The 16,831-nt window shown below is 40.9% G+C and overlaps 1 long non-coding RNA gene across 6 annotated transcripts in view; it reads right to left on the bottom strand.

Annotated features, from left to right (window-relative positions):
* LOC122934283 overlaps nucleotides 1-16,831 on the bottom strand; it is an 898,769-nt gene that overhangs the window by 513,375 nt on the left and 368,563 nt on the right. For all 6 annotated transcript variants that reach the window (XR_006388647.1, XR_006388648.1, XR_006388650.1 and 3 more), the window contains one exon: nucleotides 11,816-11,928. This is a non-coding gene — a long non-coding RNA (uncharacterized LOC122934283). The remainder of the gene's footprint in view (nucleotides 1-11,815; nucleotides 11,929-16,831) is intronic.

Below are 16,831 nucleotides of genomic sequence, written 5' to 3'. Positions count from 1 at the left end.
GTTCAGGTCTGGAGACTGGCTAGCCCACTCTTTAATGCTCTTACTGAGGGAAGGAGGTTGTTGGCCAAAATCTTGTGATAAATGGTCCCATCCATTCTCCCTTCAATACGGTGCAGTCGTCCTGTCCCCTTTGCAGAAAAGAACACCCAAAGTATGATGTTTCCGCCCCCATGCTTCACAGTTGGGACGGTGTTCTTAGGTTTGTACTCATGCTTTGTCTTCCTCCAAACATGGCGAGTGGAGTTGATACCAAAAAGTTCTATTTTGGGCTCATCTGACCACATGACCTTCTCCCATGCCTCCTCTGGATCATTCAGATGGTCATTGGTGAACTTGAAATGGGCCTGGACATGTGTTGGTATCAGCAGGGGGACCTTGCATGCCCTGCAGGATTTTACTCCATGACGGTGTAGTGTTTTACTAACGGTAATCTTTGAGACTGTGGTCCCAGCTCTCTTCAGGTCATTGACCAGGTCCTCCAATGTAGTTCTGGGCTAATTCCTGACCTTTCTCAGAATCATCCTTACCCCACGAGGCAAGATCTTGCATGGAGCCCCAGACCGAGGAAGATTGACAGTCATCTTGTGTTTCTTCCATTTTCTAATATTTGAAACAGTTGCTGCCTTCTCAACAAGCCGCTTGTCCTGTAGCCCATCCCAGACTTGTGCAGGTCTACAATTTTTTTCCTGGTGTCCTTAGACAGCTCTTTGGTCTTGGCCATTGTGGAGAGGTTGGAGTGTGATTGAGGGTGTGGACAGGTGTCTTTTATATAGGTAACATGTTCAAACAGGTGCAATTAATACAGGTAATGCAGAGTAGGAAGGCTTCTTAAAGAAAAACTAACAGGTCTGTGAGAGCCCGAATTCTTGCTGGTTAGTAGGTGATCAAATACTTATTTCATGCAATAAAATGTAAATTAATTATTTAAAAATCATACAATGGGATTTCCAGGATTTTTTTATTTTATTAATTTTATTATTTTTTAACTGTCACTCACAGTTGAAGTGTACGATAAAAAATTACAGACCTCTGTAACTTTTAAAATCACTAATGTAATCTAATCAAATACTTCCCCACTGTATGTGAAAAAGTAAATGCCTCCTTAGCTAATAATTAACCCCTTGTATCCCACAGTTTTTTTTGTCTTCGCGTTTTCGATTGGCGCTTCCATTATCATAGCTGTATGAGGGCTTGTTTTTTGCGAGACATGTACTTTCTAATGCCATCATTTGATATTATATAGAATGTAGTAGGAAGTGGGAAAAAAAATCCAAATGGGGTGGAATTGGAAAAAAAATAACGTAATTTCATTTTCTAGGTCAGTACGAATTCCGGCAATACCACATATGTATAGTTTTTCTTGCGATTTGTTACTAAAAAAATTGTTTAAAAAAGTTGTTATGTGTGTGGAGCTGTATGAGGGCTCATTTTTTGCAGTGTGATCTGTACTATTCATTGATAACATTCTAGAGTCTGTTCAACTTTTGTTAACTTTTAATATAATTTTTTGTGGGAGTAGAAGCGACCCAAAAATAGGCCCCCCTTTTTTTTTTTTGCCTTTTTCTGTATGGGATTAATACTTTTAAATTTTGGTAGTACGGGTGTTTACTTTTATTAATTGATTTATAACTTTTTTATTCTTATTTTGCGGAAAGGGGGTGATTTGAATTTTTATATTTTTTTATTTAAAGAAACGTTATTATTATTATTATTTACAATTTTGTTATAGTTCCCATACAGCACTAGCGTTGGAGTCTATGATCATTTTAATAGTTTCCTATGAAGCCCTACAGGCAGGGGCTCCATAGAAAACACCCCTCCTAGGCTCTCTAAGCTCTGACTCCACCGATTTGTGTTCAGCAAATGAATAGTGTCTTAAAGAGGACCTGTCCCCACTCCTGACATGGCTGTTTTAATAGCTGCATGCATTCCCCATGTAATAACACTTCTGGAGCATCTATCCTTATGACTCTATGTTGTACCATTACTTTATTAATTCAACTAGAAGTTAGGAATAAATTGCCAGCAGTAAGGGTACAGAGGGGTGGTAACCAGGGAATGTGTCCCTGCACTGTCTGACAATGGCAGCACTGATTGGATAGAGTCAGGTACACACCCCCAACTGGTTAACACCCCTCTGTACCCCTACTGTGGACTGTTAGAAATTTAGTCATAACTTCTACTAGAAATAATAAAGGAATGGCACAACATAAAGCCAAAAGAATAAGTGCTCCAGAATTGTTATTATATGCCTTATTACATGTCATTAAGGGTACTTTCACATTTATGTTCTTGTTTTCCGTCATAAAGTTCCGTCCTAGGGGCTCTATTCCGGAAAAGAACTGATCAGTTTTATCCCCATGCATTCTGAATGGAGAGCAAATTAGGATGTCTTCAGTTCAGTCTTTTTGACTGATCAGGACAGAGATAAAACTGCTGCTTGCTACAGTTTTATCTGCGGCCAAAAAAACTGAACACTTGTCTGAGTGCCGGATTCTGTTTTTTTTTTTTTCCATAGGAATGTATTAAAAAAACTGGAATGCCGGATCCGTCCTTTGAAAAAAAGACCAGAAAAAAAAGGGGAAAAAAATAAATGCCGGATTTGTTTTTCCTGATGAGACCAGAAAGACGGAAGCGGCATTTCAATGCATTTGTAAGACGGATCAGGATCCTGATCAGTCTTACAAATGCCATTAGTTGGCATACGTTTTGATGGATCTGGCAGGCAGGTCCAGCGACGGAACTGCCTGCCTGATCACTCTGCAGCAAGTGTGAAAGTAGCCTAAAGCCTTTAGATGCCATGATCAAGGGCTTCGTACCAGGATCCTCTGTGGCCAATGAGGATGCCAGTAATTGATTTGAATGCGCTGGGTCTCTCTGAAAAGACCCAGGGTATTGAATCTGCAATTCTTACGTTGGCCACCTGGTGGCAGGCCAACATAAGAAATTAGAAATTCTGCTCAAATAATGGGTCTAAAAGACCAATAATTGTTCAGTATTTTAAAAAAAAATGATTTTGTAGGCTCAAATACGAGCTTCAAAAGCATAAAAAAGTAAAAAAATTGAAATCCCCCTTTCTGTAGAATAAAAAAAAATACATAAATAACAAAAAATATAAACATCATGGACATCACTGCGACTGAAAACGCCCGTACTGACAAAATATTTTTCCAATATGGTGAATGGCGTAACGGAAAAATGGGTCAAAATTGCCAATTTTTTCATTGCTTCTCTTACCCAGAAAAAGTGATAAAATGTCATCAAAAAGTCACACACACTCCAAAATGGTATCAATAAAAAACATTTGTCCCGCAGAAAATGAGCCCCCAATACAGCTCAGTAGTTATAGGTATAAAAAAAGTTATGGGGGTCACAATATGGTGATGTAAAAAATAAAAACAAATTATCAAGTTTCAATTAATTTTTACATTATTTATAAAAAACAACTATATATATGTATATATGTAGTATAGTTGTAATCGTACTGACCCAGAGAATGACGGTCACAGACTCATTTTTGCCGAAAACGGAACTCCATGGGAACGAACCCCGTAAAACGCTGGAGGAATTGCGTTTTTTTTTCAATTCCCCCTCATTTGAATTTGTTTCTCACTTCTCACTACATTGTATGCCATATTAAATGGTGACATTAGCAAGTACAACTTGTCCCGCAAAAAATAAGCCCTTATACAGCTATGTGCATGGAAAACTAAAAAAGTTATAGCTCGAGGAAGATCGGGGGAAAAATGAAAATGCAAAAACAATGCAAATCTGCAGTATGTCAATTTATGTGGTGAATATCCACTGCAGATTTAACATTTTCCATGTGGCAAATCTGCAGCAACAATTGCAACACATTTGCAGTGTCAATTCCTTTTTCCAATTGTGCCAAATTGTGTCAGAGAAAACTGATCCATCTCTATTAAATTACATGGTGTGCTAGGACAGATCAATTTGGCTCAGACAGCATTTTGGTGTCCGCCTCCAGAGCAGAATGATGACTGATCGGAGGCAAACTGATGCATCCTGAGCGGATCCTTTTCCATTCAGAATGCATTAGGGCAAAACTGATCCGTTTTGGACCGCTTGTGAGAGCCCTGAACGGATCTCGAAACAGAAAGCCAAAACGCCAGTGTGAAAGTAGCCTTAGAGATGACAGCAGGATCTGTTCATATAGAGGATAAGGGACAGAAGATACTAAGGGTACAGTCGTTCAGAATATGTCCGTGCTGCGGTCAAGTACCACACAGCCAATCGCATCATAGTTGCCTCTTATTTAACTAATAAAGACCGCACTGTATCGTTGTTAATGGCATGGCGGCCCCTTGCTTACCGTGCAGCCGTACTGTGCAGTCTCTTCAGTTTAAAGGGAACCTGTCACCGGGATTTTGTGTATAGAGCCGAGGACATGGGCTGCTAGATCCGCAATACCCAGTCCCCAAAGCTCTCTGTGCTTTTATTGTGTAAAAAAAAAAAACGATTTGATACATATGCAAATTAACATAAAAGAGTCATATCTTACCCGTGTGACCAGAAAAGAGTCATATTTTCAAGCTCTGACTCATCTCAGGTTAAGGCCTCTTTCACACTACCGGTTTTTTTTTTCGTTTTGCGGTCCGTTTTTTGCGTTTCGTATACGGTCCGTATATGGAACCATTCATTTCAATGGTTCCGCAAAAAAAAAACTGAATGTGTTCCGTATGCATTCTGTTTCCGTATTTCCGTTTTTCCGTTCCGTTGAAAGATAGAACATGTCCTATTATTGCCCGCAAATCACGGTCCGTGAATCCATTCAAGTCAATGGGTCCGCAAAAAAAACGGAACACATACGGAAATGCATCCGTATGTCTTCCGTTTCCGTTCCGTTTTTTCTGAACCATCTATTGAAAATGTTATGCCCAGCCCAATTTTTTCTATGTAATTACTGTATACTGTATATGCCATACGGAAAAACGGAACAGAAACGGAACCACAACGGGAGCAAAAAAAACTGAACAATGGATCCGTGAAAAACGGACCGCAAAACACTGAAATGGACATACTGCAGTGTGAAAGAGGCCTAATTTGCATATATATAAAATCGGGTTTTATACACAATAAAAGCACCCAGAGCTATGGGGACTGGGTATTGCGGATGTGCTAGCGGCCATCTAGCAGCCCATGTCCTCAGCTCTATACCCAAAATCCCGGTGACAGGTTCCCTTTAATTAGAGGCATCTGCGGCCTGTGACACAATAGTGCCATGTGGTTGTACCCTATGATGCCAGCTCATGCAGGTTGTAGAGGAGAAGGGGAAGAAAGCATGCACAAATCAGTTTGCTGGGGAAGACAGCATACACAGGTACACATAGCCAGCATGTATTACTGTGATGGACATCACCACATAAGAAAAGTATGAAACTACAAGCAGGCTGCAAACTACATATCAGGGCTATGAAAATAAATAAAGGAATTTAGATTGCAGCCCGACACTTAGTGCAACTTTTTATCCCAAGGTAATTACTAACATACGTCAAAGCTGTATTGTCTAAAGATTTTACAGTCCAGACTTAGGTGTCACCAGCGTCCTGCTGCAGTGCAGTCCCTTCTCTGCTTCTGGTTCCTGCTGCACTGGAAGTGTGAGGTGCTGTCTACATGCACGTCACTGCTGCTGACCAACCAAAGCTACAGCTGAGGCCATGGACTGGCAGCTGTGATGTAGATGGCACATCGCATCTGGGTCAATGGGGACCAGAAGCAAAGGAGAAGGAGATTGGTGCTGGAACCAGAGCGCTGTTGACAGGTGAGTCTTTTTTTAGGCTGGGTTCACACTTGAGCGTTGCGCAAACGCGCATTTTTATGCGCGTTTTTGTAATAGTAAACGCGCGTTTGACGCGCGTTTGTGTGATTCACTACAGTGTCCTATGGCCACAAACGCCCCAAAAGTCGCTCATGTACTTTTTGGAGCGTCGGGCGTTTTACAGCGCGATCGTACGCGCTGTAAAACGCCCAAGTGTGAACCATTCCCATAGGGAATCATTGGTTTCTCCTTGTTGAGCGTTTTACAGCGCGTAGGAACGCGCTGTAAAACGCTGAGGTGTGAACCCAGCCTTAGTCTCTGTACCCTGACTGGCCATATGAAAAGCAGTCCCCAGTCTAGAAGAACCCCTTGAGGAATTAGTTTTCCAATTGCTAGTTTTTTTTTATCATAACGATGGTGACCAGTCCTATTAAATAGATTACATAGGCTATCTTCCAAAACCCAGAATAATGAATCACCTCTTTGCCAGACTTCCAACATTTCACCTCTATCAATAATGATGGGTTGAACTTGATGAACTTTTGTGTTACTTCAACATCAATAGCTGTGTAACTATGAAACAGATTATATACTAATGAACATATAGTGAAGAGATCACATCAGTCTCTTATTCACAACCAAGATCATTTGTCTAGTTGTTAGTCAGAATTTGTAAATTAGCAATTTTGAAGAGATTTTGTAAAGTGCAGTGGTTACCCAAACAAAACACTATTACTTTTTAGTTTCTTTCATTCTGCATCACTATGGAGTTGCACTTCATTTATATGACAGTAAAACAGCTGCTAAAAAGGCAAAAAAATAATTGTTACATGTTTATTTCATAGATGTCTTTCTGAATAATGGCAATTAAAACTGCCTCTTGAATTGTATGTGGGTCGACGGTCCCTGAAAATGTACTAAATGGGATACTTCCTATTTTTTTGAAGGGTGTTATTCACAGCCCATTAAAAAAAAATTGCAACCATAGTCTGCAATAAAATGGCCATTTGACAGTCATTAAAACCGAAGTGTTTGAATGAATCTTGATTCACTCAAGCCTAGACACCATAAATGATCAAGACGTATTCGGATACTTGACACATGGGTATAATACAGGTGCTTTTTCGTGCCCATATTGTAGATGCAACACACCCAGAACCAGTTATGGCACTGTAATGGATGTTCTGAGGGACTCCAGGAGGAACATGTGTTGTGTCAATAAAGCTTCTGGAAGTGAACTTAACTAATCTATTAATCTATTTATCTATTATAGGAAGATGGAAAATGATATAGTATGTCATATTCCCAATGTTGGCTTGTGCATTCCTGTGGTTTCTGCATTTTGCAGCACTGAATATAGATGCGTTTTATGCAGAGTATATTTTATTTATCAAAAGGTCTCTGCTAGTGGATGATGCATTTTAGTTGTACATTTACATTTTTGTCCAGTTTTTGCTTATAATAACAGTTTGCTGCAAGTTGCATGAAGGTGGTTGTGTGCATTAATCACTGGGTTATATTTGTATACACAATAGGTTTTGTGCTCTCAGAAAATGTCGATTTTGGTAACATAGTAGCTGTCGGTTATGTACAGTATACATATCTTTGATACATTTGTGGATCACTGCTAAATATTGAATGGCCTCTGTTTTAGATTTTTTTTAAGAGCCCAAGCTTTAGTTGCAAATGTTAACTTTTGTCACAAAATACATGAAGCGGGCATGGTTGTCAGCAGTAAGTCAATAAAACTAAAATCATCAGGTTGTTTACTTTCAGCAAAAGCTATATTTTTTGGGAGTGCACTTAGTTTTCAAGGATTGTAGTCCCTGTATTTTATAGGTTGCTGCCTTTTTCAAATTTACAGCTTAAAACCAGATTTTTGCTCTTCCCATTTCTGGTGATTTTATGAAAATATGTTCATGTAAATGTAAGCCCATGTTGTATGTATGAACTTTGCACATGCTGAACTTTTATTTTTTAGGTGTGCTTATAACTTTCTCATGAGTCACATTTTTACCCAATAATATCAAATTATTATTTTTTATGCAAAATTACATGAAGGTGTTTGTGTTTAAAAACTTGTATTTTGAAAAATATTTGGGTATGGGGGAGTTAGGAGGTATGATTTTAAAATTTTGTAATTTAATTTTTATTTATACAAATTATCCTGGTAACCAAAGGTTAAAAATGTCCAAAGACCCCTGGCAGCGACAGAGTTAAGACTGAGTCTATGCTACAACCATTCCACATCATGATCTATGGCCTAATATGAAAGTCTCTCTAGAGTATATACAATTACATGTGCAACTGCTAAGTCATTACATAAAAACAAAAAAAAAATAGCATCTGTGCTATATCCATCAAACAGACACAGCAAGGCTTTTCTATGAGACCCTTAAGTAGAGGGGCACTGTGAAACCACTCCTCATCTAAGCACCAATATCTAGTTCTAATTTCAGATAATAAGCAATGGTAGGCATATGGTAGTGCCACTGTCAGAGCTGAGGAGCCCCTTTGACATCAGTATGGGATCCAACAATTCTTTACACACCCTGAATAAGTATCAAGGCTCAAAATGGATGAAGAAGGCTCTGTTCACAAATGAATCTGCACAGCTATGTTGCATCAATGATGTGCAACAGATCTTTTAGGATCCATAGTGTTCCACTGTAGTTTTGATGAAAATACAGTAATGGAGGCGTGGACTGCAGCACATGGAGTGAGATGCTTGTTGCATAGCTCTGTGGCTCCAGAACCTCACAACCCAGCTCAAACAACTTATTGTCCTGCATAGAGGACCCTGTTCTGCTCTACCCCTGCTCTGGCATCATGGGCAAGACAAACAAGAAAGGTGAACCTGCTAAAATGACAGAGTTTTTCCCCTCCACACGGTTCCAACATTGCACTGATGAGGAGTGCAGTCGGCCAGAACACAAGATGCCCTCCCCTGAACACATGGACACCTCTCCCTTTGATGAAGGCATTCAGCTACTGGGAAACATTGCAGAGCGCTCCCCTCCTGAGAACAAGGCTTCACACAAAGCAGCCATCGGCACTCTGCAGGGTAAGGGAGACAGCTTTGCAGATCAAACCCCACTCCCACATGAAGCACAGGCTATAACCCATTCACCACCTTTGCTACAACATAGCTCCACATGCCACCCTTTAGAGCTTTATTCTTCCCTATGCCACCTCCTCTGATACCACAGCACAGCCTGTAACTGAAGGAACTTTGAGGGCACTTCTTGTGGAGTTTAGAGCCTCCCTGCAGCTGGATATCCAAACTGCTTTTTGCTTATTTTTTTACAAAAATAAATTCAAGGTATTGGTGACAGAACCTCTCATTTAGAGAATAAGATGGCAGAGTTTTTAGAAGCTCACAACAGTCTTGTGTATCATAGTAATGCCTTAGAAGAACAAGTGCGCTGTACTCTAAGTTGGCTGACATAAAAGACAGGACACGCCGCAACAATGTCCACTTTCGCAGAATTCCTGAATCCGTAAGCTGAGTTTCTTATAGATTTTTACGTGGCGCTCATTCCAACTGCCTCACCAGCTGACTTCATCATAGACCAGGTACATAGGCTTCCTAAGCCCAAGACCATTTCTGCTACATCTCCAAGGGATGTCATTCTCCGGATTCCTTTTTACCACTTCTAGAGAAGGTGGCAAGAGAAGCTCCAGATCTTCCAGAAAGATTCCGTGACATTAAGCTATTTGCTGACCTTCCCGCAGAGACACTGGCTCGCCGCCACGAGTTTGCCTCAATTACCAAAGCTCTCCGTGACGACGGTATACCATATCGCCGGGGGTTTCCGGTGAAACTCCTTTTTAACCGATATGGTTCCACCATAATGCTGGACTCTCCAACAAAAGCTCTGAAGCTGCTCCATGAATGGGGGCTTTTGGATCCCAGACTACCCAGATCATCGCCCTCATCTCCTGCTTTGGATCTGCAGTCTGCTACTCCTCTCGCCAAGGAATGGAAAGTAGTGCCGCCACGCCGCTCACCTAATCGTTGAATGAGGTTCTATAAATTGAGTATTTCTACTCCTTTTTGGGTTTAATGTGCCCATGGTTTTGGTTCTCTCATGGCCACATTAAATTACCTGTCTATGTTGATGAATGCTCTGATTCTACTGAGGTAGTGGGGTTTGACATGTCCTGTGCTTCCAATCAAGGTAGATGTGCTTAAAAAGTTATGACACCGGCTGTTTAAATTATGTTTCACCCTATGCTGCTTCATGTTGTCACACTGGGCTTATTTAGTGCCTTATGTCTTATGATTTTATTGCACTCTAGTTAAATGAGGTTCCTCTTCCTTACTTTCTGGTTACCAATGTCCATAGGTGGACAATTATTTTCTCTGCAATTGGTTCAGGTTCGGCATACGATTGTATGTCAAACTTCTCTGATTACCCCTAGTATCCTCCTGGATGCATTTTCTCTTTTTGAGCTTATACTTTTCAGTTCATGTTTTGTTATCTTTTTGGATTTGTGTCTGATTTTCTATGTTGCCAGTCATTTAATCTCTAAAATGTTGTCATCCTCTGACCTCCTCATACAAGTACACTCAATGCACAATCCATTTATTTCCAGTATTCCATTTTTACTTATAACACATTTTCCACCGTATACATGGTAGTACGAATCCTTAATACCAACGGACTGAAAAAAACATTTCCCGAACTCGGGTTCAGTTCCAAAGCACTACTTGTAACCGAACCAGAGTTTGGGAAATAGTTTTTCACAGTATAACTACATTTCTGAAGTTATTATGCGAAGTCTAGCGAGACTTCGCGAAGTAATAACTTTGGCTCGTCGGAGCCAATACATTCTAACACTGTACGGAGCGCTTTGCTGGCGCATCTGCCCACCGTCACTGCCAGATCATATACCGCTGAAGAAGACCGAAATAGGCCGAAACGTACGGTACTCATGCAATGTGACTCTGAGATATATGGGCATCCACTGGATCATGTATGCAACATGAAATAATTGTGAATAATAAATTTCACTGATCAATGGCAAATTGAACTAGCTGTGTGCAGCAATTTTTTCTACTACAGATTACGACTAACAAGTATTTTGCTGCACCAGCGACAGCGGTGTGCTGTACTTCATTCTGTGAACACGTGGTGCAGTTGGTAAAACATATTTTTTGAAGCTGTAGTGCCATTCGATCCTTTTGGAAACTGGTGTGGCTGGGGCGGCATTTGTATGCATGATTGACATGGGAATGCCGATTATGCTTATATTGCATGCCCAATACAAGGATACTGTACCCCCTTGGCAGGGGTGTCCGGCTCCTTTCTTTGCCTCCCATGAGCCATGTATATTACATACTTTATAACTTTGGGTCATTTTGCCAGTATCCAACGTGGCGCTTCCACACATGATTCCATGTGGGCATGCGCGTTGGAAGACTGACGGATTCTTCCGGTCTCGCTGTGTCCGACTCAGGCGACGTGCCTGTTTTGCACGTAGCGTGATGTCACTCTGCTGAGATGCATCCTGACGCCTGCGCACTTCCTAGTGATAGACGCCAATGTTGGCCATGGCGGACATGGGTCAATATGCTGTCTACATGTGGTATGTCATTTTTCCCATCGTTTGCTCCTCCTATTTTTAAATTAATGTAATTATGTTTACACACATTAGCTGATAGAAATTGGCGCCACTTATATTTACATGGATATTATGTTATATCACTGTGTAATTTTTGATTATACTTTATATCTAGCTTTGTATCACCATTTATATCACTTATATTTTTGTATTATTTATCAGAAATTATGTTTTTATATACATTTTTATCACATTGATTGTATTAATTGATTGTTCCACCCCTCAATTATGTACACCTATTTATATTCTATGTTACACTTATGTTTGATGCTTAAGAAAGGCTCTGTCATTTGAGCCGAAACGTCGCCTCACTGTGCCACTGTGGTTGAATAAATCTTGAATTTTTCTACTGGATGTGCTTTATACTAGAGTCTGACTTCTAACGAAGTATGTGACAGATGTACCTACCTTAAAGAAGAATGTCTGAACTGCCATGTTATCTGTTGGTTCTTACTCTGGGGTGTTCTTCCTGTCGCTCCATATGTCCAATATCCTTTCCCTGCTACAAAACATCATAGTACCTGCAAAATAATAGAGAGAATTAGCAAAAGGTGCATCTGAAAGGTAATAATAATAAATTACAAAACCCCAGCATAAAGATGTGTAACTGGAGCCTCAGGTATCATGCAGTTTATATGAATGGGTCAAAGAATGGGTCAAGCTCACTAAGTTCGACTGTAGTACAGTAATAGGATGTCATTGTTTCTTCCCTCCTAGATAATTCAGCTGTGAGTGGTATTATTGCAAAGTAGAAGCATTTAGGAACCACAAAAATGGGCCACGTACTGGCAGACCACATACAATTACAAAGCAGGGTCGTTGAGTGCTGAGGTGCATAGGGCACAAAAGTCGCCAATGATCCGGAGTGATGAATCACACTTCTCTATCTGGCAGTCTGATGGACAAGTCTGGGTTTGGCGAATGCCAGAAGAACGTTACCTGCCTGACAACATTGTGCCAGCTGTAAACTTTTGCTGAGGAAGGATAATGCTATGGGATTGTTTAGTTTCAATGAAGGGGAACTGTAACGCTTCAGCATACAGTACCAAGACACTTTGGACAATTGTACGCTTCCAACTTTTTGGGACCAGTTTGGAGAAGGCCCTTTTCTGTTACAGCATAGCTCTGCCCCAGTGCAAAATACATGGTCCATAAAGGCCAGGTTCGGTCAGTTTGATGTGTAAGAGCTTGACTGGCCCACACTAGGCCCTGACCTCAACCCCATTGAACACCATTGGAATGAAATAGAACAGAGATTACAAACCAGGTTCTCTTGTTCAACATCATTTTCTGACCTCACAAATGCTCTTTTGGATGAGTGGGCAAAAATTCCTACAGTCACACTCCAAAATCTTGTAGGAAGCTTTCCAAAAAGAATGGAAGCTGTTTTAGCTGCAAAGGAGGCCAACAACATATCAATGCCTATGGATTTAGAATCAGAAGTCATAAAAGCTCCTGTAGGTGTAAGGCTTCATGCACATGAATGTACAAACCGGATTCCAAAAAAGTTGGGACACTATACAAATCGTGAATAAAAACTGAATGCAATGATGTGGAGGTGCCAACCTCAAATATTTTATTCAGAATAGAACATAAATCCTGGAACAAAAGTTTAAACTGAGAAAATGTACCATTTTAATCGAAAAATATGTTGAATCAGAATTTCATGGTGCCAACAAATCCCCAAAAAGTTGGGACAAGGCCATTTTCACCACTGTGTGGCATCTCCCCTTCTTCTTACAACACTCAACAGACGTCTGGGGACCGAGGAGACCAGTTTCTCAAGTTCAGAAATAGGAATGCTCTCCCATTCTTGTCTAATACAGGCCTCTAACTGTTCAATCGTCTTGGGCCTTTTTTGTTGCACCTTCCTCTTTATGATGCGCCAAATGTTCTCTATAGGTGAAAGATCTGTACTGCAGACTGGCCATTTCAGTACCCGGATCCTTCTCCTACGCAGCCATGATGTTGTGATTGATGCAAAATGTGGTCTGGCGTTATCTTGTTAAAAAATGCAGGGTCTTCCCTGAAAGAGATGACGTCTGGGTGGGAGCATATGTTGTTCTAGAACCTGAATATATTTTTCTGCATTGATGGTGCCTTTCCAGACATGCAAGCTGCCCATGCCACATGCACTCATGCAACCCCATACCATCAGAGATGCAGGCTTCTGAACTGAGCGTTGATAATAACTTGGGTTGTCCTTGTCCTCTTTGGTCCGGATGACATGGCGTCCCAGATTTCCAAAAAGAACTTCGAATCGTGACTCGTCTGACCACAGAACAGTCTTCCATTTTGCCACACTCCATTTTAAATGATCCCTGGCCCAGTGAAAACACCTGAGCTTGTGGATCTTGCTTAGAAATGGCTTCTTCTTTGCACTGTAGAGTTTCAGCTGGCAACGGCGGATGGCACGGTGGATTGTGTTCACTGACAATGGTTTCTGGAAGTATTCCTGAGCCCATTCTGTGATTTCCTTTACAGTAGCATTCCTGTTTGTGGTGCAGTGTCGTTTAAGGGCCCGGAGATCACGGGTATCCAGTATGGTTTTACGGCCTTGACCCTTACGCACAGAGATTGTTCCAGATTCTCTGAATCTTCGGATGATGTTATGCACAGTTGATGATGATAGATGCAAAGTCTTTGCAATTTTTGGCTGGGTAAGACCTTTCTGATATTGCTTCACTATCTTTCTGCGCAACATTGTGGGAATTGGTGATCCTTTACCCATCTTGGCTTCTGAGAGACACTGCCACTTTGAGAAGCTCTTTTTATACCCAATCATGTTGCCAATTGACCTAATTAATGTTACTTGGTCTTCCAGCTCTTCGTTATGCTCAAATTAACTTTTTTCCAGCCTCTTATTGCTACTTGTCCCAACTTTTTTGGGATTTGTTGACACAGTGAAAACTTGAATCAACGTATTTTTCCTTTAAAATTATACATTTACTCGGATTAAACGTTTGATTTGTCATCTATGTTCTATTACAAATAAAATATTGACATTTGCCATCTCCACATCATTGCATTCAGTTTTTATTCACAATTTGTTTAGTGTCCCAACTTTTTTGGAATCCGGTTTGTATTTTTCATCCACATGTTATCCACATATAGTGCCCCATTCATTTGAGGGGCCACATCCATATTTTTGGTGGATCTGTGTGGCCATTCCATAAATTATAGAACATGTCGTATTGTACTCTGTGCTGCAGACAAGAATTGTCATTTCTGGAGATTTGAGTATGGAAGGGGTCTGTATTTCGTGGATCTGTGGTTGGCAGACCAAAATACGGACATGGTCATGTGCATGAGGCCTTAGGCTACTTTCACACTTGTGGCAGGACGGATCCAACAGGCTGTTCACCCTGTTGGATCCGTCCTTCCGCTATTTCGCCGTGGCGCCGCTCCGTCCCCATTGACTATAATGGGGACGGGGGCGGAGCTCCGGCGCAGCACGGCAGTGCACGGCGAAAGGCCGCCGGACTAAAAGTCCTGAATGTCCGACTTTTTAATCCAGTGGCCTCTCACCGCGAACTGCTGTACTGCATCGGAGCTCCGCCCCCGTCCCCATTATAGTCAATGGGGACAGAGCGGCAGTCCGGCAGCACGGCAAAATAGCAGAAGAATAGATCCGACAGGGTGAACAGCCTGTCGGATACATCCTGCCGCAAGTGTGAAAGTACCCTAATATGGAAGTGTTCCAACACTAGTGTATGTATTTTTATGTTATAAGTGAAAGGTGTTTGTTATAACATCATTCACACACATTGTACTGCACTTTGAAGTAGACTGCACGGTTTGTGACTGGTCAGTACATAGACACATTTATTGGCTTTATTTATATTGTGCTATTTTAAAGACTCAAGCCTTCCAACGTGTGACCATGTGGTCATGATATTTCAAAACTATGAGAAAGAAGATCTCAACATCTGTTCTGAGAGATGAGATCAGTCTTCACTAAAAGTAGCTAAAAGCAGTAATTTTGGTCATTGCAGTGCTGCTATGGGGTTTTCCTACACAGAAGTATAGAGAGTGCATGTCAGAAAAGGACAAGTGAATTGTGAACGATTGCATCAGCTGACGCACGGCTGACTCATTCTAGTGCACAGGTGTGTGCCTATCCAGCTCTGCTCTTCTTACCATCCTTCATACTGTCTCCTGTCTATAACCTAGCATCTCATCTTCCTAAATTATAATTTATCTGTTACTCTCAGAATGCAGAATTTCATCCATCAACTCTTTTGTGAAGCTCCTCCATTTTCTAGTAAATATTTTCAAGGGTGACAGTAGGGCACAGGGCACAGGAGGCTTGGATGAATAATAAGCTTTTTTTGGGTGGGATATCTGCTCTCTCCTCAGACTATCACTGCGTACCACAGTTCCTCTGGTGAAAACATGACATTTCACACGTGCATTGAATTTTCACAGAAATGCACATATCACACAAGACTGGTAGAAGACATCAAAATAAGACATTCAGCCAGATGTGTTAGTATATGTAGGCTTAAGGTAGGTAGGTGTAACCACAGTTCTGATAGCTGGGATGATTACTGCTGTTAGCATTAAAAATACACCACAAGACAACTTGTCTTCATGTGTTAGTAGAAATATGTACCTTGGACATTTTTTTCATATGCCTTTTCTCATGGATCATGCTGGTGGCCTGGTGACACCTACAGATCTCATTCTCAATGGTTTTACTTTTGCATTGTTTCATGTATGGTAAATGGCAATTAGTGAAATGATCTGCAATTCAGAGGATACGAAGAAGTAAAAATGGTACATTTTTAAAACCTGTGAGCCCACTAAAAACTATCCACATGTATGCACTATGTGATGCTATCATGTACATCCAATCATAGACCAGTAAGTGGAAAGCTTCTTCGAATGAATCTCTTGCTGCCAGGAATACTCTATGAGAAGATTTTATTGGGAGTGACTCACTGGATACTGCCATAGGGCCTTTGTTTCATAGGGACTCCTCCAGGATCAACTTAAAAGAGTAGAGCGAACAGACATTCTGCTGCACCATCTTCCAGTACGCAGGAAGAACGATGATTTACACCGAATTATCTGTCCAACAATAAAGAGAAATCTGTGGGTGTTAAATTACAGCTGTGCAGCCTCATCTGTCTACTGCTTTGCAATGATCTGTATGATCATTACGGGGGAGGAAGAGCCAGATGAATCTGATTAGTGTGAGACATGTTGATTTTACTCAGCGTCCTATTACAACAGGACATGACAGGAAGCTAGAGCTTTAAAGAGTATCTCTCACCATTCCTGGTATATCTCTTTTAGTAAATACTTGTCATTCCTATTAAATAAAATTTTTGGAAACACTGTTCCAATTTCATGTTGTGCTGATTCTCTGTTATTCCTGCAAGAATATATTGACAACTAGGTATTACCAGTTGGGGGGGT

The sequence above is a fragment of the Bufo gargarizans genome, chromosome 4 (assembly GCF_014858855.1).
Source record: "Bufo gargarizans isolate SCDJY-AF-19 chromosome 4, ASM1485885v1, whole genome shotgun sequence".
Classification (NCBI taxonomy): Eukaryota; Metazoa; Chordata; class Amphibia; order Anura; family Bufonidae; genus Bufo; species Bufo gargarizans.
The sequence above is the reverse complement of the archived record's forward strand: the minus strand, read 5'-3'. Positions and strand labels throughout refer to the sequence as shown.